The following is a 26,570-nucleotide window of genomic DNA, read 5'->3' as shown; positions in this document are numbered from 1 at the left end:
TATGCATTTCCAACATGTACTGTCACCGTTGGCCCACTACAGGCTTCCAGCCAGCCGCAACCTGGAACTCACCTCTTCCTTTCCACTGACGTGCCAGCTCTGTAGAAATCTGGGAATTTGCCAGCCAACTAGAGATTACCTGATGATCCAGAGAGAAGAAATTGCAGATCCTTCTACACATTTGTTTACATCTACCATGCAGATCACATATTCAGAGACAGATAAGGCTGTATAGGAAAGCCGCAAAAGAATTCTTACTTCAATGAAAAGCACCCCTTTACAAATCCCAATTCCCAGCTTCCCTCCTGAGATAGGACGCAGGAGCTTGAAGCAGATGTCAGGGTGGCCAGGAGAGCCCCAGCAATGAGAAGTCGTTAAAAAGGAACAAGAGAGACACTGCACAAGAGAAAGTTGAGAGTCCTTCTCGCTGGCTCAGAGCCACAGAAACCATTTCTAGGCAACTTCAGTATCATCTGAAAACCTATAAGGAGTAGAAAGAGGGGAGAGGAAGGCATGTTGTCCTCAGAAAACAAACACAATGAGGATTCCACCAGAAAGCCGAAGAGACAGTGTGCATGGTTTCACAGGTGATTCTCGGGTTAGCCATGTGGCCAAGACTTTGTAAATATAAACCACGGACTCAGTATCAAGAATGAGGGGAATAATGCCTATGCTGGTCAATGGACACAAGCTCTTCTATCCCCATATTTCCTCATTCCCCATTTTACCTCCTTAAGACCACAACTCTATATGCCAAGTTTGCTAGATATAACAAATGTTGACTTATTAAAAGTGTGCATCTCAAATTAGTCCTTAAGCTTTTTTCCCCAATGACTTTAATTGTGTTTGTTCTGGGCTCATAAACTTGGGGAAGTTGAAGCATTTAAAAAGCACACACAAGAGTGGTATCCAAACGTTTTGGTTTTTCTAAGCTCAATGCACCCTAATTGGCTCATTCCTTTAAAAAATATTTAATTAAAAGAAATAAAAAGCTTCTCTATAACAAAAGAAACCATCAACAAAACAACAAGAGAGCCCACTGCATGGGAGAACATATTTGCCAATGTTATCTCCAATAAGGGTTTAATCTCCAACATTTATAGGAAACTCAGACAAGTTAACAAAAGGAAGATAAACAATCCAATCAAAAAAATGGGCAAAGGACCTAAATAGATACTTTTCAAAAGAGGACATAAGGAAGGCCAAGAGACATATGAAAACATGCTCAAAGTCACTAATTATCCGAGAGATGCAAACCAAAATGACAATGAGGTACCATTTCATACCTGTCAGAATAGCTATCATCAACAAATCAACAAATGACAAGTGCTAGCGAGGATGCAGAGAAAAAGAAACCCTAGTGCACTGCTGGTGGGAATGCAGACTGGTGCAGCCACTGTGGAGAACAGTATGGAGTTTCCTCAAAAAACTAAAAATGGAACTCCCATTTGACCCAGTGATCCCACTTCTAGGAATATATCCCAAGAAAGTAGAAACACCAATCAGAAAGGATATATGCACCCCTATGTTTATAGCGGCACAATTTAGCATAGCTAAGATTTGAAAACAGCCTAAGTGCCCATCGGCAGATGAGTGGATTAGAAAACTGTGGTACATCTACACAACAGAATACTATGCTGCCGTAAAAAAGAAGAAATTCTTACTATTTGCAACAGCATGGATGGACCTGGAGAGCATTATGTTAAGTGAAATAAGCTAGTCAGAGAAAGATAAATATCAAATGATCTCACTCATTTGTGGAATATAATGAACAACATAAACTGATGAACAAAAACAGATCCAGAGACAAAGAAGCATCAATCAGATTGTCAAACCTCAGAGGGAAGGTAGGGGAGGGTGGGAGTAAGGGGGAGAGATCAACCAAAGGACTTGTATTCATGCATATAAGCCTAATCAATGGACACAGACAACAGGGGGGTGAGGGCATGAGTGAGGGGATGGGCAATGGTGGGATAAGGACACATATGTAATACCTTAATCAATAAAGAAAAAAAAATCTTAAAAAATAAGCCATGGAGATGCAATGTACAGCTCAGAAAATATAGTCAATAATATTGTAATAACTTTTCATGTAGACAGATGATTACTAAACTCAATGTATTGACCACACCATCAGGTATGTAAATGTCAAATCATTATGTTGTATACCTGAAACTAATATAATATTGTATAACTATGCTTTAATTAAAACATCCTATCTAATAAAAGAGTAATATGCAAATTGACCATACCTCCGCTACACCCACAAGCCACGCCCACCAGCCAATCAGGAGTGAGTATGCAAATTAACCCAACCAAGATGGCTATGGCCACAGAGCAAGCAGGAGGCTTGGGTTTCCCTGGCAATGGAGGAAGCCAAGCTTTCCGCACACCCTGGCTGGCCCTGGACTCCACTCAAGTCTACAAAGTTTCAATTATAGCAGATAAATAAATCCCAACAAAAATGGTGGCAGCCACGGAGCTGGAGAGAGCAGGAGGCTTGGGTTGCACCCAGCGATGGAGGAAGCCAAGCTTCCTGGCCAGCCCTGGCCTCTGCTCAATGTTACAAAGTTTCAATTATAGAAGATAAATAAATCCCAGATACCAGGGCCTCCACTTGGGTCACTGGGGGGTGTGGCTGGCCTGCAACCACCACAGGCCCCTTGCCCAGGCCACCCCATGCCCCAAGGGAACCCCCACCCTAATCAGGGAAACCCTTCAGGGCAAACCAGCTGGCCCCCAACAATGCACCAGGCCTCTATCCTATCTAATAAAAGAGTAATATGCAAATTGACTGTCACTCCAACACACAAGATGGCTGCCCCCATGTGGACACAAGATGGCTGCCCCCATGTGGACACAAGATGGCCACCACAAGATGGCCAGCAGAGGTGGGTAGTTGGGAGGGACCAGGTCTGCAAGGGAGGGCAGTTGGGGGTGATCAAGCCTGCAGGGGAGGGCAGTTAGGGGTGACCAGACCAGCAGAGGAGGGAAGTTGGGGGCGACTGGGCCTGCAGGGAAGGGCAGTTAGGGGTGATCAGGCCTGCAGGGGAGGGCATTAGGGGTGACCAGGCCTGCAGGGGAGGGCAGTTAGGGGCAAACAGGCTGGCAGGGAAGCAGTTAGGCATCAATCAGGCTGGCAGGGAGTGGTTAGGGGGTGATCAGGCTGGCAGACAGAAGTGGTTAGGGGCAATCAGGAAGGCAGGCAGGCGAGCAGTTGGGAGCCAGCAGTCCCAGATTAGAGAGGGTGCAGGCTGGGCTGAGGCTCACACACCCCCTGCCCTGTGCATGAATTTCATACACCGGACCTCTAGTTTAAAAATAAAACACAATCTATTCTGGGGAAGCAGCTCTGGGGGCATGGGCTAGGCAGAGGGAAAAGAAGGACACAAAAATAAGAAGAAAGAAGGTTATTTTCATATAGTGAATAGTCAATGGTTGTTGTAGCCATCATCCAAGAAGAGCCCCCAAAGAGTTGGGGTATTTTATTATATATCAATAGATAATGAATAATTTTTTTAAAAAAAAAATGGCCTGGCTTTATTCTTAAAAAAAAAAAAAAAAAAAAAAAAAGCTCACCTATGTAGAAATTTCTCATTTCTTTATTTATCTTAAATCTTTTCATGCAGGAAACTGTTAATATTCTTTGTTTTGCATCAAATATAGTTAGGATACAAAACAATTCTCTAATTAGAATTACATGGGATATATGCCTTATAAGTTTGATTTTCTAAATTTCCCCCAGACATTTTCAAATTAAATATCATGTTCAATATCAATCTAACCAATAAAGAGCAATTTAATTTTTATAATGAACCATGAGAATATCTAAATTTGGCATCATCAGACAGTTTTTGTCTCTAATTGAAGTATTTTAAAATATATTTTAGTTAAACTGACTTATGATAGTAAATTTCACATCCTTCAAGTAATATAAGACCATTGCCCCCTGATTTGCTATAATTATTTAGGGGTAAACTTTATTCCTATAAAATAGAACCTGGTAAAGTATCTGAAGTACCTACTATGACTTGTTCTGTTTTTAAGAATATCTGTTTTATAGGTGTTATTTCTAAGATTGTAAGCTTTTCAATATCGGATACAACATCATAGTATTGATATTTCAATACCTATAGCAATGATAGTGTTTATTTTAATTGCACAAATACTTTTTAGTAATATCATACTTTTAAAATAATATAAATGCTTTCGATAATATAAATAGGATAGGCAAATCTATATATATAAAAGCCTAAGCAACCATTACAACCGAATGACCAGAATGACCGGAATGACCAGTCACTATGACGTACACTGACCACCAGGGGGCAGATGCTGAATGCAGGAGCTACCCCCTGGTGGTCAGTGCACTCTCACAGCCAACCTCCCATGGCCAGCCAACCTCCCACGGTTCCTTCCCCCATCCAGCAGGCCCTGTCCAGCAACTAGCAGCCGGCAGGACCTGGCCAGCCCTGCCCCGGGGATTGCTGGCTAGGCCTAGGGACCCCAAGAATGCACAAATTTTGTGCACTGGGCCTCTAGTCTATTTATAATATACACTGAGTGGGCAGATTATTATGATCTCTGAATGCATAATAATCTGGCCACTCAGTGTGTGTGTGTGTGTGTGTGTGTTAGAGGCCCAGTGCATGAATTCATGCATGGGTGGGGTCCAGCCAGCCTGGCCAGGGGGAGGGGACATGGGTGGTTGGCCGGCCTGCCTGCTTGTTGAACTCCTGGTTGAGGGGACAATTTGCATATTAGCCTTTTATTATATAGGAATAGGATATACACTGAGTGGCCAGATTATTATGCATTCAGAGATCATAATAATCTGCCCACTCAGTGTATTTTCTCCCCCAAACAACACAGACTATTTCAAAAATAGAATACAGTAAAAAATAAACACACTAAAAAATAAATTTTTCTTCTTGTCTAAATTCAAAAGCTCACACTAGTAAATGGGCAGTGGACGAACAAAAGTCATATCTCTGAAAGCTGGGCTGCTATGCAAATCAGAAACATTCCCCCAACTCTTCAACTCCAGCCCTAATCATCTCTTGAACTTTTGTCCAACATGAACAATGACCCTGAAGACACTGGTCTAACACAGAATGCTTTCATTTCTATCATAAAACTGTTTCTTCTCCCATGTTTCCCCTTTTGGTGAAAGCGACAAATTCTTTTCTCAGGCCACAGGGATTGGGGGGACATATTAAGTTGAAACAGTATTAGGCTTGTATTTGTATGTATCAGGCAACCATACACTAGTAGATATGAAAGTTTGGGCAACCAAACTGGAGAGATAAACTAGGAAGTGACCAATATAGAGATGGGATTTATATCCATGAAATTGCCTAAGTGGTGAATATGGATGCAGAGGAGAGAAAGTGTGAGAGCTGAGCTACAGAGAACTCCAAAGTCGAGAGAAGATGAGAGGATGCTATCAAAGGATATGAGAAGGAACAGACCGTGAGATGGGCAGAAATCCTGGCTAGTGTGGTATCCAATATTTCTAGTGAAGCTGGTACTTGAGGAAAGAGAGCAATCAACTCTGTCAAGTGCTACTGATAGGTCAGGTTTAGATAGTTAACCACTGTCTTTATCAACATTATGATTATCCTTGAACTTGATATGAGCTGCTTCAATGAGTGCTGAGGGTAAAACATGACTGGAATGGCTCCAAAAGCAGAGTGGCAAAGACAAGGAGGAAAGAGTGTTAAGAAATCTCCAATGAAAGGGAGTGAATAATTGAGGGGGGAACTGGAGAGTATTTTTTTAACATAGAAAAAATTAACAATATGCTTATGTGTCAATATGCAATGTCTCTAATTAACCATTAGAAAGTGAAAATTTAGTCTTGCAGTAGAGCAAAAAGATAATTTCTGTGTGATTCCCTTGAGTAGGAAAGAGAGGGTGGAATCTAGTTGACAAGTGAGGGAGACAAGCAGGGGTAGTTCATCACTAGCACCAGGAAGGAGGTCAGAGTTCATGAGTGGGGAGATGTGGTGGCAGCAGATGGAAATTTCTCATCTGATGGTTTATGTTTTCTTATCATTCAGGTCTTAGAGCAGCTGCCACCACTCAAAGAGCCTTTCTTGACCACTTGATATAAGTAGCTTTCCTTTACAGAAGGGCCCATACAACCCTGTTTTGCTATATTTACAGTCCTTATGGCTTTTGTTGACATTTTAGTATAATTTGCTTATGTGGTTATGTATAGCTTTCCTGACAAGGAACATAAGCTTTATTTCTGTTCTTTACTGCTATATCCTTAATTTCCAAAACTGAAAAGCAAGGAATACAAATAGAAGCTTAATATATCATTGCTGAATGGATAAATCAATGAAACTTTCAGAAACAAGCATTTCTTACAGTTCAAATGATTTCAAATGTGATATTACAAGTCTCGAGTGTTTTTTTTCTACACAGTCATTCAGACATTCATTCAAGTGTTTTCTAGACATGGCAACATCTGTAGATAGTTGTGCCTGTACTACTTGCTCTATTGAAAATGCACACTCCTAAGAGTTTTGTCATTGTGAATTAGATCCTGCATGGGCATGTTAGAGACTGTAGACTGAGAGCATCACAGGAGAGCAGCTATCTCCAACACTGAACGTTCAGCTAGTCTTACTGACATGCTGACTTGGCGCATGAAATGGGGTGCAGAAAAAGAAAAGATCAGTCAAAAAATAAAGAAAAGCCCAGGAACTCAAAACCATTAAATAAAAGAAAATTATCCCTAAATGTTTATCTAGTGATTGATATTGCTTTCTATAATTTTTATTAGGATGCCACCAAATCACTTCAAGGTCAGTTAATATTTGTTGGACTCATTTTTACAGAGCTGTAAATTGAAAAGCTAGGAGATTAAGTGCTTTGCACAAAGGAAGTTACCTGCAGCTGCTGAAAAAGCACTCACAATCATGCTCCCTGCTTTCCTTAGCCCGGTCTAAGCCCACTATCCCCCTAAGAGCCACAGAGTGAGAGTCAATGCTTGGATGATCACTTGCAGCTAGCAGTAATAGTTGACCACTATATATATATTAGAGTCCCGGTGCACAAAATTTGTGCACTCGGGGGGCTGGGGGGAGGTTCCTTCAGCCCAGCCTGCACACTCTCACAGTCTGGGAGCCCTCGGGGGATGTCCAACTGTGAGCCAGCAGTCGTACATCCTTAGAGCCGCTGCAGAGGCAAGAGAGGCTCCCGCTACCAGCCACTGTGCTCGCCAGCCGTGAGCCTGGCTACTGGCTGAGCAGCGCTCCCCCTATGGGAGCTCACTGACCACCAGGGGCAGCTCCTGCCTTGAGCATCTGCCCCCTGGTGGTCAGTGCACATCACAGCAAGCAGTTGAGTGGCCTTAGCATATCATTAGCATATTATACCTTGATTAGTTGAACAGATGACTGGATGACTGGACACTTAGCATATTAAGCTTTTATTATATAGGATATGATCTGATACTGATTTTACTTCTAGCAGGCTGACTTGCATTGACCTGAATTGAGAATATTTATGAGGAAGTAATAGTCTATTGGCCTGGCTGGTGTGGGTCAGTGGTTGAGCATCAAACTATGAACCAGGAGGTCATGGTTAGATTCCCTTTCAGGGCACATGCCCAGGTTGTGCGTTGATCCCCAGTAAGGATCATGCAGGAGGCAGCCAATCAATGATTATCTCTCATCATTGATGTTTCTATCTCTCTCTCCCTCTCCTTCCATCATTGAAATCAATAAAAATATGTTTTCTTAAAAAAAGAAATAGTCTATCCATGAATACCACATCTAAATCTTGCTCAGAGTGTTTATGTTCTATTTGAACTATGCCAAAAAGTATTTAGACATTATCCAGTGGCCCTACGTTTCACCTCTTATTTATATCATAGACAGAGAGAATCCATGAAATTATCTATAGAGAGGCACCTTGGAAATATTCCCAATTTATTTTTCAAAGGTCAATTAGCATTGCTGGTCACCCTTGCATAATAGAAATAAAAAAAGGAGAGAAATGAGGGAACAGAGAAATAGAGACAGAGATATTCTGGGGGGGATAAAAGAAAAAAAGTTTAGTACAACATGAGGGAGTTTTGATGAAAGAAAAATAAAAGATGAAATTTAAGCATTTTTCCCTTATCCTTTCATTTTCTCTAATTTTTAGTAGTGGAAGAAGATTTGTTTTGAAAGGTAGATCGTTGTTCATCCAAAATTGTGTTTCCAAATGAGAAATAACATTCCATTCTCCTCTAAGTCTCCAATGAAAGAGAATTTCACACCCCAGTTCCAAACCACATATTAGAATAATAATATTCTGCCTGGGGTGTAGAATGACTTCCATGATCTGCCTTCTTATTCATCACTCAAACTTTTGCAAATACAAAGTACAAAGTAATATTGTTCCCTCAAAATGAGGTAAGTGTCAACAGTTAAGGGGGAGGGGAGGGTTGAAGATCAATCTACAAAACCCATACATGTGTAAGAACAATCCAGGTTTGTTCATTTTTTTGTACTTTCTTCCTCCCTTCCTTCCCTCTTTTCTGTCTTTTCCTATCAATTTTTATGGTGTTTCCTACCAATTTTAAAACTTCTAAAACAATCAGATCATGAACTAGTCACTAGTAAATGTCATCCTCCAATTGATGTAGAGAGGAAGGTGATAAAAACAATGTCTTTCCAGGCTTGGTCTCTTCTGTGGCTCTGACCATCTTAACTGCTTTCCCTTGACCTAGAAAGCTGTTTCATTTTCTACTTCTGAGATTTTATCTTAAGACATCATCCAAATTTTAGGAAAAAGTTGTCGACAAAGCTGTATTCAATAAGAAAAAATTTTAGAAATAATAATAAACAAAGTCTTCCAAATTAGAAGTATTAAGTGAATTCTAATTTATGTTGTTAGAAATAATATAAAGGTATTTATATTTAATTACAAAGGTCATTCAATACATGTGGGAATGCTTTGGATATTCAATGTTAAATGAAAAGAATAGGATGCAAAATTGTTTAATTATGTAATTATAATTATATGGAAATTACAAAGTGTAAATATAATTAAATGTTAACAGTTTAGTTAAGATAGTTGTCTTCTTTTGTTATCTCTATATTCCAGATTCCTGTGATTTTAATTTAATTTTTTAGTTTAAGAGAGGTTGTGATGTAAAAGAACCCATATTTATTAAATTATTCCTTTTTCTTCTTAGGCATTTCTAGCTTCTTGGAATAGGTATTTGGGGGTGGGGGGGGAAAGATTAGGCCAAGATTCTGTTCTCTGAGCCAGTTGATAAGGGCAGGGATTCAGAAGGAGAAAGAGTTATATAATCAGTATTTTATTGAAACTCTCTGGGATTTTATAGATTGTCTCTTTGAAACTTCACATTTTATAATGAAAAAACTGAGAAGGAAAAAGCTAGAAATATATAAGGAACCGATATATGGGTGGATCCAATACACATGTTGTGAATTTAATGAAATTTTTGTAGGCATGATTATTTCAGAGGTCTGGAAACAGCTAACAGTATACCTATGTAGTAGGATACTGCTGTCTTTTTAACTCACTCCCCTACTCCATTCTGTTCTAGTGACTTCCAGCTCTTTGCAGCAAAAGAAGCCTATTCCTCCAGAGAGCCTGCAGAGCAATGTTTACAAAACCCAGAGATGGTGCTGAAGATACTTATTGGAACTGTGTGAGTTCTAGGAACAATGCATGTCATCAATGCTGCTGAACCCCTCTGTGCCGAGCCTCCTATTCCCCCATCTTCTGGGCATGAGGGTTGTCAACTGTCCACTCTGAGTCCCTCCCTGTGAACTGCCCTTGGCCAAAGCCACCTCACTCAAGTTATACCACTCCCCTGTGTGGAAGCCTGCACCCAATGACTGGTCACTAGGGATATAAAGACACGGTCATCTTGCCTTGATTTAAAACCACCCCAAAGGTCATTTCGGTCCCACATCTCCCAATTGGATCAGCTGGCCCTCAGCTGCAAATGTATTGCAGGCCAACTTCTCCCTGTTCCCAACTTGCTTCCCTCACTCCCAGTAAACCTCCTACAGCAAAATCTCAAGGTCTGTCTTCCAGGCAACGGATCCTAAGACATGCAATTGTACCATCCCATAAGAAGTCCATTACAACATTTTTAGTTCATAGTTAGTTCATTTTGACTGAAATCGTGTTGTTTTCAACTCCTTATTGATGATAAAACAAAAACAAGGGCGTGGTTTCAGAGTTGGAGACCCTCTCTTCCCAACAGCAAAATTAGGTAGACAACTGAGCAATGTCTATTGAATTTAATCAATTTAGACAACCAATCTTGCTTGAATACTCCTTTCCTTAATAATAACTCTTTCCACTGATTAATTTTCTTCTTTATTTCTTTGTAGAAATTGTAAGCCTATATGACAAATTAATCTAAGGGCCATCTTTATCTTTGCTGTTCAAAGTGTGTTCACTGTACCAGTAGCACAGGCATCACCTGGGAGTTTGTTAGAAGTGAAGAGTATCAGCTGCCACCCCACACCTACTGACTCGAAATCTGCATTTGGTCAAGATTGTCAGATGGCTTGTTTGCACATTGAAGTTTGACAAGCACTGAACTGAACCACTGTTGTCAAATCAGACCGCTCAGTAAGACTGGGAATTGCCAGAGGGAAAACAAGCTTTGGAGTCAGAAGAATTTAGTATGAGTTCCAACTCTGCTTCCATCTTGCTGAGTATCTTGGGTGAGTGAGTCTTCATTTCCTGGGAATCTATTTGCTCACCCTTAAGAGTCTTTATAACATTCTGTACCTTGGAGGATTTTTATGAGGATTTATACTTTCTTTTATTTAAATAACTTTAACTGAGCATCTGTAATGGGCCAGACACTGTTCTAAAGGCTTGAGCATTATGAAAATCAAGACAGATTCAAGTCTTGCCTGTCAGACATTCCACAAATATGCATTGATCAAGGACTATGTGCTAGAATTACAGCAATAAAAGCAATAGACTTTTTTTGGAGCCAATAGTTAAAGACTGGACACACACTGAGTAAGTTATCATGAAAAAAAATTGGCAGTATTACAAAGGAGAAGTACAGCTGAACTTGGAGCTTATATTAGGGGAACCATCTAGGTTAGGAGAGGGAGTTCTCAAAATCTCTCCACCTTAATGTTGCTTCCTGGCTAATGAGGTGTACAGACAAATAAATATAAAATTCCAACACCATGGAAGGAGTGAGATAACCAACGATGTGTGGGTACATAGGAGGCCCTATCTCAGACCCCATGGGGAATGGGGCAGAGGATAGGGATGACATGGGTGAGACTGAGGGGAGGTCTCCCAGAAAAGACATTGTCACTCATTGAGACTTACAATTTCAGTAGAATTGATTCTGAAAAAAAGTGGAGATTAGAGCGACACCAAAAGGGAGAAGAGCATGAACTAATTTAGGTTTTTTAAAAAATCAACAACACATTTCTAAAGAATCTCTTTTAACATAGAGATAAATTAGAATGCGAATGCCTCCCACCTGTTCTCCTAAGTCTCCCACTTGCTTCCTTTCAGCCTGCTTTTGAATTCACCTCAGTGCCTATTCTGGTCCAGGCACTCACTTAGGTACTTTTCCTATATGTTATTGTATTAAGCATGTTTTTCATACTGATGCTTTGACATCTGGGGCTTTGCTGACTCTGAAGGGACTGCCCATTTCTAGAAATCATAAATAATTCACCTTGCCAAAAAACCAATCCAGAGCCCATACCCCAACCACCTACTTTCTTAGACTCTTTCACTCACTACCCTACTGCCCTTCCCACACTCCAGGACCAGTACAACTAAAGACCAGTACAACTAAAGTTCCTATGCCCCAGAGCCTGCTAAAATAATTCCTACTAGCCATTCCCAACCTGTTTACCCTGCCTTGACCATTCCTTTCCATTGAAACAATAATAAAGGCTCTTGCCCAAATGTTCCCCTCACTCCCTCTGCCACCTGACCAACCCTGCCATTCCCCCGTGTGGCCTGCATGATATGACAAACTCTCTTTTTATGGCAATCATGTTCTGATCTGTTGGCCCCACCATACATGAATATGAGTAAAAACTACATTTTAAAAGTTATCTCATTTAATTTTATAACATTTCTACAGGGAGGGATTCATTCTCCCCATTTTTTTAATATGACAAAACTGAGACCTATCTATCTAGAACCTTCTATTTTGGTTAAGCCAATATAATGTGGTGGTAAGAGAATATTTCTAGTAAAATAGATTGGCCATGAATCAAATCCCACCCAGTATGATTCTGGCAATAGTAAGCAACCTCAAGAATCTCAGTTGCTCTATACATAAAAGTTTATTACCCATTCTCACAAACACTCTGCAAGTCTAGATACTCTCCAGGGCAGTTACTTCCCAACAGTGAATCATGGACGCTTCCAGGCCCTGTTTTGTGGCTCCACCATTTCAACACTTGGCTTCCAGGGTCTCCAAGACAAGCAAAGAGAGGGCAAAAAGAATTCAAAACTAATCATGAATATCATAGTCTGGAGGTGATACATATCACAACCTCTCCCAGGCCATTGACCACAACTCATCAAATAACCTAACTAAAAGGAAGTCTTCAAAATATTTGGTGAGTTTTACTGCCTGGGACACATACTTCTACCACTTTTGAGCTTGGGCAATATCCTTACCTTCCATCAGCTTTTTATAGTGTCCCAAGTGCAGAGTACAATAGCTATTGTACTAAAAAAATATGTATATGTTGTGAATTATTCCTTCCATTTTAAACATGGTATACTCAGAGCTTAATATGTCATTTCCTGTATAGCCACTCAAGCACTCTAATATATTTTCATTGCTTCAATAACTTTTTTACTTCTTTATACTTACAATATGAATTAATTACAATTTACTTCATTTTCATTACCACTTTCAAATTTGGTTTTGTTCTTCTTATGTGCTTTTATTTGGGATCATTTTGGTTTTTTAAAAAGTCTATATTCTAGGATCAGAATCACACATAGCAAACTATCTCAATATTCAAATAGGTCTAAAGAAAAATGAAATCTTCCTTCATATCATACCACTAGAGGCCTGGTGCACGAAATTCGTGCACGGGGGTGTGTGTCCCTCAGCCCAGCCTGCACCCTCTCCAATATGGGACCCCTTGAGAAATGTCCAATTGCCCGTTTAGGCCTGATCCCGGTGGGATCGGTCCTAAACGGGCAGTCGGACATCCCTCTCACAATCCAGGACTGCTGGCTCCCAACTGCTCACCTGCCTGCCTTCCTGATTGCCCCTAACCGCTTCTGCCTGCCAGCCTGATCACCCCCTAACCACTCCCCTGCCAGCCTGATTGATGCCTAACTGCTCCCCTGCCAGCCTGTTTTTCCCTAACTGCCCTCCCCTGCAGGCCTGGTCACCCCTAACTGCCCTCCCCTGCAAGCCTGGTCACCCCTAACTGCCTTCCCCCCTGCTGGCCATCTTGTGGTGGCCATCTTGTGTCCGCATGGGGGCAGGATCTTTGACCACATGGGGGCAGCCATCTAGTGTGTTGGAGTGATGGTCAATCTGTATATTACTCTTTTATTAGATAGGATAGAGGCCTGGTGCACGGGTGGGGGCCAGCTGGTTTGCCCTGAAGGGTATCCCGGATCAGGGTGGGGGTTCCCTTGGGGCATGGATCGGCCTGGGTGAGGGGCCTGTGGTGGTTTGCAGGCCGGCCACGCCCCCTGGTGACCCAAGCAGAGGCCCTGGTATCTGGAGTTTATTTATCTTCTACAATTGAAACTTTGTAGCCTGGAGTAGAGCCAAGCCTTCTGCTTGCTCTTGGCGGCAGCCATTTCTGTTGGGATTTATGTATGTTTTATAATTGAAACTTTGTAGCCTTAAGCAGAGGCCTGGGCTGGCCAGGGTGTGCGGAAAGCTTGGCTTAAACCCTAGCCTCCTGCTCTTTCCAGCTCCGTGGCTGCTGCCATTTCTGTTTGGGTTTATGTATCTTCTATCATTGAAACTTTGTAGCCTTGAGTGGAGGCCTAGGCTGGCAAGGGCAGGCGGAAAGCTTGGATTCCTCCATTGCCGGGGAAACCCAAGTGTCCCTCCTGCTCTCTGTGGTCGTAGCCATCTTGGTTGGGTTTATTTGCATATTTGCTCCTGATTGGCTGGTGGGCGTGGCTGGTGGGCGTGGCTTGTAGGTGTAGCAGAGTGATGGTTAATTTGCATATTACTCTTTTATTAGATAGGATAGGAATTAAATCTATCTATTTTTCCTCTTTTGGCTACTTTATTTCTCTTTCTATCAGCTCCTTCTTCCTATTCCATTTTTAGTATCTCTCTGTATGTTTCAAGAGCCCCCAAACAGATTATCTAATTGGTTTAGTTCATCATTTTCTAATTGTAGCACCTATTTGCGACTAATTGTCATATGAGGCCCCTTCATGGATCACAACTAAGTCTATATGTGGTTGCCTTTGTCAGGCACAGAGTCCTAACACAGTCTGCCAGAGTTAGAGATGCTGAAGGTCATACAACACCAGCTGCCCTTTAACACACCTCTAGCAGCTTAGCTCAGAAGATAACTTTAGGTAAAGCAAAGTCCCACTGTTTCGTGGATTCCTCTTCAAAATAACAGCATGAATTATTTTTAAAATAAATAGAGCTATATTTATTATTTTCAGTTTATTGTGGCTTAATATTCTAGAGAATAGGAAAATATTGAACCTTAAGGTTAACCACCCATGGCATACTTAACAGATGGGTTCTTCAAGACAAAGAAAAATATGTGAAAAACACATCTAGCCATTCTATTTGTCATGCATAGGATTTTTAAAAATGGTACTGACAGCTTTCTACAGATTTTCACTCACTGTTGTAGTATTAGGCTTTGTTAATTTACTTTTTTGATTTGTTATAGAAATGGTACTGTTACCATGGCAAAAATGCAAACTGAGTTGTTCTCTCAATTATATAGGTCACCCAGTGAGCACAACAGAAATCTATGATAATGTAAATTTAAGAAAGAAGAGAAAACAGACCAATTTTGAGGAAAGGGCATGACTAATCTATAAGTAACCTTTATACTATGGAGCATTATGTAAAATATTAAAGAACTGCTTAAGGCTAAAAAAGAATTGAAACAAAACTAAAATTTATCTTATAAATTCAGTTTTCCATAAACATAAGAAAGACCCATTAAGGAAGAACACCCATAAGTTCCTTGGATTTTGGACATTTCAGTGGAGCATTAGTTGTGATGGAGGGAAGGAAGACTGGAAGCAACCTGTGCCCATCCAGTGATGGATGTACTGTTGATGATACATCAGTGGGTAAGTCAAACATGCTAGGTGCACAGTATAGAGCATCATATGGTGATTAGAAATAGCAAATGAGAGTTGGTCATAGCAACAGGGATGGGTCCTTAAAAAGAGAGAAATAAAAGACACAGAACAAGATATACATCATCTGATGTCATTTACATGAATTTAAAAATATGTATATACAGAAAAATAAAATGTTATATGAAACAATAAGTCGCACATCAAAATAGTTGCCTATGGTAATGGAACTAGGAGCTAACATCTTTCAATAAAATATCCAGGTGCATAAGAATTTGCTGAGTCCCATTCAAACTGTTCCATGTATCATTTTCAATGGCCCAGAACATGGAAGGTAAGATTCCTAAACGAAGGCTCTGGAACCCCTTCCATTCTGGCAGACTGCTCTGAGCGGAATGAAAAGGAAAGGAAATACAGTTAAAACAAATAGGAGATAATCCTCCACTAATGCTAATTTGTCTGCCTGGAACTAAGGAGCAGAATTAAGTAACATCTGAGATAAGAGAGACAGACACACAGACACACAGAGACACAGAGAAATAGTACTCTCTGGTTGTGACAAAATGTTTAACTTGATTATGTATTTTTAGTTTATGTGTGTGGGGGGGTTGTTTTGTTTATAATAATAGCCCATCAGCAGTTCAAGAGAATGTAGACCCAAACACCTAGGAAAACTACTACAGTTAAGAATCGAGATTTAGCAGCAGTGGGGGAGGGGGAAGGTGAGGGAGAGAGAGATTAACCAAAGAATTATATGCATATATGCATAACCCATGGATACAGACAATAGTGTGGTGAAGACCTGGGGGGAGGGGGAGCAAGTAGAGGGGGTCAATGGAGGAAAAAAGGGGGACATCTGTAATGCTTTCAACAATAAAGATAAAATTTTTAAAAAATAAAAAAGAATAAACTCTATTTTGGTACTCAAAACAAAACACAAACCTACCAGCCTCGCAGTTGGTTATTTAACCCCCAGCACAAATCAATTGAAAAGCAATAAACTCAAAACTACATCAAGATGTGGATTAATCATCAACAGTACATCCATCACTTGGTTAGGTTTGGGAATCTGTGAGCCACAAATATTATGTTCCAACAAGTAGGATGTGACAAGCAGGCAGGAAAATAAAAGGCAGTCAGGGTACTGAGTATTACAGGTGATCAAAAGTCAGGTCCCAAACCTTCACACAATTGAAAATGATTAGAGAGTAGTCCCTTTGATAAAGTTTCAGGGCACTAGATGCCAGTGAGAAACTTTTCTATGATAGCTATGGGAAAGTTAGAAGTACCTAAGTAATAGGAAATAGCCAAGACTGATTTGGAAGCTTCCCATCATGGGTAACAAAGCACGTTCTATTTTGGGGGATGGTGGCCAGGTGGGGCTTTGGCTTATGAATGCAATCTCTATGTGACATGATTTATTGAACATGCTGACCCACAAACATGCTGACACAATTCCACACAATGGCACACTGGGCAAGTTATATGGCTTTCCAAAGGAGATGTACACAGGATGAGAAATGGAAACAAGATTTAATGATTTAGGAAACAAATCACAGCCTTCCTGCAGTTATGTGTCCAACATTTAATCTCTAAAATATTACAAGCAGAGAAACCAACATTTCCATTCCTGCAGAATGAGTGACACGTGGCTTAATGTTCCTCTCCCCTCCTGGCAATGTACTTTCCCCACAAGCCCAATGAAAGGAGGCTTGTCTGGTCATATCTCTGGAAAAATATCATTGACTCTGCCAGCTTTGATGTTTATTACCTTTCTATAGCAAAGCTAAAGAAATTATGAAAAAAATATGTAGAAGTGAAACAAAGCGTATGTCTCAATATATTCTCATTGAATTAGTTCTATTTTGGCAACATTCTTTCTTCTCCTAAGACCAGGGGAGACATTCAACACACGAAACAACCAATATGGCACAGGCACAGCCAATCAAACTGCTTAAAAATCTACTGCAGTCATACTGATGTCCACTGGCACAGCACAGCCTAAAGCCCTCTGGGGTCACCCCCGAATACTAGAGAACACTTTTCTACTTTGTACTGAAGTAGGTCCAGAAGCTAATTTCAATGGTCAGAATCATCTAAAAAAAAAAAAAAAAAAAAAAAAAGTGCTTAAGGTCGCTGCTGTCATTTCTTATTACAGGGATTCCCAAGCCTCTGCCCATCATTGGCTGTCCCAGTGAGACTCAACACCCACTAAAGCAGGGCCGTCCCTCAAATAGCATCTAGATTTGTTCCACCCACCCAGCACGTGAAGAAGTCACATGATCTAAGGGCCCACCCCAATCCCCGAGCTCTTTTCCACTGATGCATTCACTCCTGAGAGGAGCTAGAGCAGGGTCAGGCAGCCCAGTGCTGGAGTTCCACCTTCATCAGTTCCTTGTTCCTTCCTGCTCCGCCCACAAGGCCCTACTCAATGCACAGAAAGCCAGGGCTCTTCCAGACTCACGGAGGTGTGGGAGCCCAGAGCCACTTTCCAGGCCTGGGGAGGCTCACAAAAGACATCACAGAAGACACCCTGGCCCCTGGCTGATCTCACTAGAACTTTCCACACCTGACAGAACAAATAAGCCAGCATCGCCAATTCCCAGGAGTACTTTTTATTGCAAAGAAATATAGATGTCATTCTTTCCACATGGCTTGGGAACTCTTATTTGTTGAAACACTAAACAATAGTTTAAGTGTATACATACATGAAATCATATGCATTATACAGGGAATGCTATCCTGTGACTAGTCACAAATACACATTGAATAGCTACTTCTATGTGAGGACACCCTTATACATATTTAGGAGCAGATATAGTATCTAGCTGAAAACATGGGCTAGAGCCAGGCTCATAGCCTGTCTGGTCCACTTAGTGGCTATGGAATCTTGGGTCAGTTTCTTAACTGCTTCAAGGTTCAGTCTCCTCATCAATAATATGAAGGCAATATTATAGGATCCTTGGGAATATTAAACAATTTCCACATAAAAAGTGCTTAGCAATAGGATATGTTTCCAAAGCACAGACAAAATAGTCAGGTGATTCTGATAACCTAAATCATCAGATTTTCTAGAATCCTACAAGATAGCTTTTTGTAAAAAGGTTCACAATATAATTTGTTATTGTGGATTTATTCAACAGATATTTCTTGGGAGATAACTATGTGCCAGACCCCATGGCAGCAATTGAGATTACAAAAAGGAATGAGATATGGTCTGTACGATCATAAAGATTACAAGCAAGTGGGGAGACAGACTTATAGGCACATACTGCAATGCAGAGAGTGGCATTAGAGGGGAACAAAGAAAGAGGGGCTTAACCCACATCAGGGGGCCAAATTGGTAAATGCCCCACACACACCTTTGAATAGTGGTATTTGGGGGTCAAGTTTATATATGATACATAACCAGACTCATCAGACTTATGAGTATCATGCCAGTGATGGCAGAAGCAAACGCTTCCTATGTTAAGGAAACTTAGACCTTTCTTTTTCAAGTTTAATCTCTTTTGGATAGTTGAATTCTAGGTTTTCCCCAACATCCTTTTCCTACCCAGAAGGGGCTTATGGAATTGTGCTGTCATTAGAGAAAGCACATCTGGCTCTTGCTTGGGGTCTAAGCGAAATGTGTTATGCTGGTATCTGTGGTCTGATTCCTTAGCATGGAAGTGGTGGCTTTCAGGTAGTTCAGTCGTCTCTGCCCATAGCCTCTAGCTTTCACCTCAGCACTAACAGGCACACTGACATTCTGAGATTCAAGCCCCATCCTCAGCTGGCCCCTGCATTGGGCTATCCAATCCATAGTTTCCAATTTAGGCTGTGGCAACCTCCTGGAAGATCTGCTGTTTTCTAATTCTCAGATATCATCCCATGCTCCAATTTTAAGAATTTTAGGAATTTTCCTGGCTCTCCTTTCTGGACTTGAAGGGGACTTGAAGACTTGGGCTAGCTCAGGACTGGTTATTTTATACACATAACACCATAATTTCTGCTCTACTGAAGATGCCTCTTTTGAGGCCATTATCTCCACCCAGAGTTCTACGCAAGGTATGAGAACCAAGTCCAGGTCTCAGTAACCTTGCTTTTCTCTTACTCTTTCTCTCCAGGCTCCTCCCCAACAGTTTTCTCTTTTCAGTACATTAGAAAATTATCTTTGTGTCACACTCTTTATATCCTGTATTCTGTGCCTTGTAGTAAAGCTTTCTTCCTTCAGTCCTCTGACTTCTTAATATTTTAAGGGAATACTTAATATTTAAAGCAAAGCTTCTGGTTTCTCTTTTAACAAGCCGAGGTATTGCAAGTTAATGCCTTGGTTTCTCAAAACTATTGTCTCTGAAATTAGCTTCAAGAGCATGTTTTGGAATTGAAGCACTGAACATTGCCTCCTTTGTTCCTGGCTGGGTCTGCCCTCCTCCTGGAGCAATGAGTGTCATGACTCAAAGGGCGGGACTACCAGCTGGTGAACTAAAAGGAATTAAAGGCACAGAAAGGAAAGTTTTAAAATCATGCCTTCCTTTTCCAAATTTCTTTTTAAAATAAATTAATTCCAAAAGATTGTACCCAAAATAGTATTGGGCACATATGTTCTTGAACATACCTGTGCCATCCAGGGGCCTAGAGCAAGTCACAGGAATATAAAAGCAGAAACCTTCACAAACAGGTGAAACTGTATTGTAATCACCCTGAGCCACAGGGTAAGTGAACATTTCAACTTCAAAAAGAAGGCTTTGCTCCTGTCTGCAATAAATAAGCTTGTCCTGGAGAGAGATGAGGGGAAGGACAATGGGAAAGAGTGACCTAAATGACAGAAGCCAGCCCCACCGGCATGGCTCAATGGTTGAGCCTCGACCAATGAACCAGGAGGTCATAGTTTGATATCAGGACACATACCAGGTTGCAGATGAGATCCCCAGAATGGGGCATGCAGGAGGCAGCCAATCAATGATTATCTCTCATCGTTGATGTTTCTATCTCTTTTTCTCTCTCTCTTCCTCTCTGAAATCAATAAAAATATATTTCTTAAAAATGACAGAAGCCATGTATTTAAAACAAAAACAAAAACATTTCTTGTGTGACTGTCCATGAACTGAACATTCAAAATTAGCCCATTGTAGTTTCTACTATCAACCTTAGGTATTAAGAACCGTTGTTCTAGCAGCTCTCCACACTAACTTCTGCTTTCCCGTCTGTTAATCTTACTTGATTCTCTCTGTGAAATAAAGTCACAAAAACCCATTTCCACTTGAAGAACCTGGAGCTCACTGACTTTCTGAAAGCCGAATAGTGGCAGTAATAAGAAGCAAATTCAAACCTCCACACTCCACACCAGAAGGGCTATTTACATTCTTCATGCTTATAAGCATTGCTCCTTAATGTTCTTCTTTTGTTAAAATCACTTCTAATTTTTATCCCAGGGTTTATGATTCTTTTCTCAGAATCTTTATTCTTCCCCAATATTGATAGACTGCAATTATATTAATTCATGCAGGCCCCTCCCAGCATTGTGTATGGCAAGGCTTGCTTACCCTGAATTTCAAGTCATTAAGTCGTCTCACCTTCATGTTTGATCGGTCCTCTGAAATCACCTCTAATTTCAAAGAAGCTGGCACTCTTTATGAGATGCCTCATGGGCTCTACCTATTTATTAGCCACTCTTTGTTTCCTAAAGAAAATTTCTCCTTTGTCACTTTCCAGCTCTCACTCAACGTATCAGCTAATGTCTCAAGCCTTCCACTGAACTATGTCATTCTATCTAGGACTCTCCTTTCCAAAGAAGGCTGTATGCATGGGTCAGATCTCACCACCCATCATCTTAGCAAAATATAGTACCAGTTATCTTAACTGAGCAAATTGAAAGTAATGTCTATAATCATTAACTTCTGCTACACAATAATCCTGAAATGTAATGGTTTGAAACAGCAACCATTTATTTAGCTCACAATTCTGCAGGTCAGTAATTTGGGCTATGTACAGCTGGGTTGTTCTGGCCTTGGCTGGGTTCAATCAATGTATCTGTGGTCAGCTGCCAGGTCAGCTAGAACCAGTTGGTCTAGGATGATCTCAGCTGTGATAGCTGTCCAGACTTGTTCAAAGTTTAAAGAGAGCAGAGGGAAGCTATAAGCTTGGAACTGGCACATCATCATTGCTATCGCATTCAATGGGCCAAAACAAATTCTAAGTCCAGACAAAATTCAAGGAGTAGGTAAAGAGACTATCACTTGATGGGAGATGCTGCAAAATCACATTGCAACAATGAGGTGATTTTTGTCTCAATCTATAAAGTATCTATGACTAAAATTATTCCAATAAAGTTCATTACATTTTACTACATAACCTACTCTGCTAGGTACCCTTATATGACTATACATTAAACCATTTCCCAATCAATGTATTTACTTGGCAAAAGGAAACCATTTATTCAATTAAATCGAGTAGGCGCTAAGCTAGTTATGGAACTATATAGGCAAATGAGAAAATCACTATCATAAAAAGCTTGCAGTCTGGTGGAGGAAACAACTGGAAAAATATATGCAATGATCAATAGAGAGGGCACTGTGGAGTTACTCTGAAAATGTTTCCTGGAGAAGCTAATGGAATGTCAGGTATCAGAGAACTCCAGAAGAATGAGAACTATTGCATTCTATGTGTGTGGACAGATAACACTGAAACCATAGCTCCCACTCTTGTCAGAAGGTCAAGATATTACTTCACTGACTGATCTGGGTTACCATAAATAGCATGTTTTAATACCAGGGACTGGTTCAGTCCACAACTCTCCTTCCATCACCTGCCATGTAATGATCTCAGGTAAACCTGGGTCTTTGTTCTGTGCCTTAATATCAGATAGTCAGCATTGTTTGTTCTCTCTCTGTCTCCCCAGCACTCCTCACCACTCAATATATGCTTTACACCCACGTTTCTCTGTTTAGCATTTAGAATCCTAAGGCTATTTCACCCTCAATACTGAGATGTGGCTTCCACTTCAGTTGCCTTGACCATGAAATATTCATCCTATTTTTGATGCCCAATACCAGTCATACATTCACTCATACAATAATGATTTATCAAGCACTGGGTATGGCCTAGAACTATTATATTATGGTAAACAAGATAATTACAGCTTCTATCCTCATGACTCTTATAATCTTTAAAGAGAGACGGATATTAAAGCAGGAATTACACAAGTGATTTTTAATTATGTTTATATATCCTGTAAAGAAAAATACAAGATGGTATAAGAACAAAACAAGAAAAACTTTAATTAGTCACCTAAAAGGTGAGCAAAAAATGACCCCAAAAAGGAATTGGAGGGACCCAGGAGAAGTGTCCTAGGCTGAGGACACAGCATGTACTGGGGCTGGTGTGAAGGAACTGGCATGTTGGAGAAGCAGAAAGGTGGCCAGAGAGTGGCTAGAGCTGAGTGAAGAGGAGAATCCCAGGCAATGGGGCTGGAGGGGAAGAAACTAGCCCTTCTGTGGGAATGGATCCAACGTTGCATAGAGATACTATCTCAAAAACTATGCCAAAGTTAGAAAGAATGTGACCTCAACATTAACCCAAATTCACAATTTTCTATTTCATTTGCAGTTTATCATGCAAAAAATATCTAACTTCTTAATCCACTGGTTCACCTTTAATTCTGACTAGTCCCAACCTCTCGAATATTTCCTCAAAACAGAGTTGATTTAACCTTGGTTTAACCAGTCAGAAACCAAGCAGAGTTTCTAGGATATAAAATGTTGTGCAGGCTTCTGGGACTAAAACCTCTCCTGGAGCACAGAACAAAAGGTGGTAGAAGTGATGGGGAAAATAAGACATTTTGGGGGGGCTAGCAATCTGAATCTGTGCCAGTAACCTAATGTATATTCTTTTTTTTAATTGTTTAAAGTATTACATATAGTAGTACATATATATCCTTTTTTTCCCCCATTGACCTTCCCCCCAGCCTCTTGATAGCCTATAATTAAGTCACTGCCCCTTTCCCCACAATGTGGTCTAGCAAGACCTGTTTTCCTAATTACTCCTAATTTACAAAGGGGCCATAAACAAAGAATGTAACAGCTTAGCTACAGGGGAGGTCACTGACACCACCCAGACCAGGCATTTAGATACAATCTAACTTCCCCACTTTAACCGACTCAGGAAGGACTGTAGAAGCCCACTACAAAAAACCTGGTAGTTAGGAAACAGATAGAAAACAAAGAAACTGAAGGGTATAAAGAGAAAGTTTCCTCCATATTGGTTTACTCAGGATTTGGAGAACTGACCCCCTGAGTCCATGTGAAACATCCTATATAATAAAAGGCCGGTGACCATAACAGCGTCACGACCATAATGACCATCGACCAGTCACTATGAGGTGCATTGACCACCTCTCGGTCCATCCCCCTGGGGGTGGCGGCAGGGCGGGATTGGGGACTGTTGAGCAGTGGCAGGCTGTGGGCAGTGAGCATCCAGCGGCGAGCATCGTGGGGCAGCGGAGGCGAGTATCACGGGGTGGGGAGCTTCACAGATCTTGTGGGGTGGCAGAGGCGAGCATCGCAGAGTGTCATGGGGCTGGGAGCATCGAGGAGCATTGCAGGGCAGGGAGCTTTGTGGAGCATTGTGGGGTGGCAGAGGTGAACGTTGCAGAGCTTCGTGGGGCATCGTGAGGCATCGTGGGGTGTTGCGGGGCGTCAGACATGGCCCTGATCGCAGGCTAGGCCTAGGGACCCTACCCGCACACGATTTCATGCACTGGGCCTCAAGTCCTATATAATAAAAGGGTAATATGCAAATAGACTGAACAGCAGAACAACCGAACAACTAATCAAAAGGTAATATGCTAATGATATGCTAAGGCTCGACCGCTCACTATGATGTGCACTGACCACCAGGGGGCAAACTGTCAACTGGTCGACCTGTTGCTATGACATGCACTGACCACCAGGGGGCAGATGCTCTGACCAGTAGGTTAGCTTGCTGCTGGGTTCCAGCCAATCAGGACTGAGTGAGACAGGCCGAACACACCCTGGAGCCCTCCCCAGTCCCTCCCCTGCCTGATTATGCACCAGTGGGGTCCCTCAGACTGGCCTGAGCCCTCTCACAATCCAGGACCCCTTGGGGGATGTTGGAGAGCCAGTTTCAGCCCAATCCTGCAGGCCACTCCCCTGGGGAGAGCACCAGACACAGGGCTCATGGCTGGTGAGCGCTGCTGTGGCAGTGCAAGCCCCTTCCAGTTGGGACTGATTGGACATGAGCCCGCAGCAGGCACAGTGGTGCAGGGATGAGTGGGAGCAGCAGGTAGGAGCTGCAGGCAGCACTGGACTGCGGGTTTCGGCCCGATCCTGCAGGCCACCCAGAGGGACCCCACCCATGCACGAATTCGTGCTCCAGGCCTCTAGTCTGAAAATAAATGGGTTTATCCTGGCCCTCCAAGTACTCCTGTGTATTTTTCGGTTGCCTGGTGAATTCTGTAAAAGAAGAACAGAGCTGGAACCTGGTTCACTCGCTTTCACTCTGAGGATGTTCACACTAAAAGTTATGCCCTACCTCCTTACCCTTAGCATTTAAGTAGGTTAGACTGACCCGGGCATTCCACGGGTTCCCCCATCCCCTTTTCTGTGTTACTTTCCAAAGCCTTTATCTCTAATATTCTGTTCTGAAATCTTTTGACATTAGAATTAGGGTCAAATGTGCTTCATATGCAACTGTTTGACTGGTTCTGTGTGTAAAATGTAGTTGAAAATCCTAAGCTATAAAAAAAAAAGAAAAGAAAAAGAAAACCTTAAAAACTCAAACTCTGTGCCCACGTTGATTCCAAGTGTGTGTGATTGTGAGTTGCTCACAAAAGGCAAATCTGGAAGCTAGGCTAAACTCCTTCTTACTTCTCTGAGACTCATATATGTGACAGATTGAGATCATACCCCATTTTCCTATATCCTGTTGGAGCCGAAGAATTAACATGCAGCCATGTCTGTGCTGCCTTCCTTCTGTGGTGCTCCTTCCCCAAACCAGCAGTGCAACCATCCCATTTCAGACTCCTGGCCATGATGGGGTTTCCACCATAACACACACCCTAATCCTTTCCACGATTCAGCGTCCTTTTTCCTGCTCTTACACAGCATGTGACACTTTGATCCACACTGTTCAATTCACCTGAGTCAATTTTGAGGTCAAAAGTTTCTGGATCACTCCTGTCCTCAGGAAGTCACTTTATCTGGGAGAGTGATGCCATTCAGCATCAATTTTTGGAGTTGAAACATAATGTCCAATTAAAACATTTTGCATTTGAAGAGCTCAGTTCCTACCCTGGGTTCTGTTATTTTAAAACGTTAGCTAAACATTTCCTGGAGGCGACTAAGTTGTCTTAGTGCCGAGCAAGCTGCTGTGAATGACTTCACAAAGCCTTTTCTGAGAGTCGCCAACTTCACTTTTTGCAACCTAAGTGTTGTACACTTAAGTGCATGCCAGGGGCATTCAAATCGAATGACATTTCTAAATGCAAGGTTTTTAAATGGATAAAGAAACAGAGAAAGCTGCAGATGCTCATGGGCTTGCAGGCTTCTCCTTCCGGGTCTGAGCCTCGTCAGCCCCTCCCCCAGGAGACCTCTGCAGTGGGCCAGCCCCTGCTCCCCAGTAACCATGTGGAACCCAAAGGTGGTGATCAAAACCGCCCACAGGTCGGAGGAGGTGCGTCAGGACTCCGTGTAATGTGCTGTTCGGGCGCTGGAGAACTACAGCCTAGAGAAGCGCATTGTGGCCCACATTACGGAGTTTCACAAGAAGAGCCCCACCTGGCACTGCATCATAGGGAGGAACTTCGGGAATTACCTGACACAGGAAACGGAACACTTCATCTACTTCTACCTGGTCCAGGGCCATTCTGTCCAAGTTGTTTAAAGCATAGGCTGTGCCACACACCCAGTGGTCCATCCAAAAACAAGGGCTGCAGCCTAGATCCCATACCAGAGACTGAAATCTTCAGCCTTGCCTAAGGACCCCCTTGATCTGGAACCTTTATTGTGTTGTTTTGTTCAGGGCATTCTCTGTGCTCATTTGTTGTGGTTATCAAACAATCAGCAAAACACAACAAAAAAAGAAACGGAGAAGGCTTAACTTGAGTTAATAAAGTGAAAACAAAGCTTAGAGTTCCAATCTCACCCTAAACAGTGGACCCTAAGAAAACGACTCTGGTTTTCCATGCTGATGCCACTTTATGGCTTTCTTTGGGAGATGAATTGGATTAACACATGTAATTCATGTCTTACCTTTAGCTTTAATAA

The 26,570-nt window shown here is 41.6% G+C and overlaps 1 pseudogene across 1 annotated transcript in view; it reads right to left on the bottom strand.

The window, feature by feature from the left end:
- LOC308241077 (large ribosomal subunit protein eL27-like) overlaps positions 1-26,169 on the bottom strand; it is a 41,234-nt pseudogene extending 15,065 nt beyond the window's left edge. Inside the window, exon 1 of the transcript in view lies at positions 26,119-26,169. The product of the transcript in view is annotated as a large ribosomal subunit protein eL27-like (transcript). The remainder of the gene's footprint in view (positions 1-26,118) is intronic.
- Between the last annotated feature and the right edge of the window lie 401 nt (positions 26,170-26,570).

The sequence above is a fragment of the Plecotus auritus genome, assembly GCF_963455305.1.
Source record: "Plecotus auritus genome assembly, chromosome: 2".
Lineage (NCBI taxonomy): Eukaryota > Metazoa > Chordata > Mammalia > Chiroptera > Vespertilionidae > Plecotus > Plecotus auritus.
The sequence above is the reverse complement of the archived record's forward strand: the minus strand, read 5'-3'. Positions and strand labels throughout refer to the sequence as shown.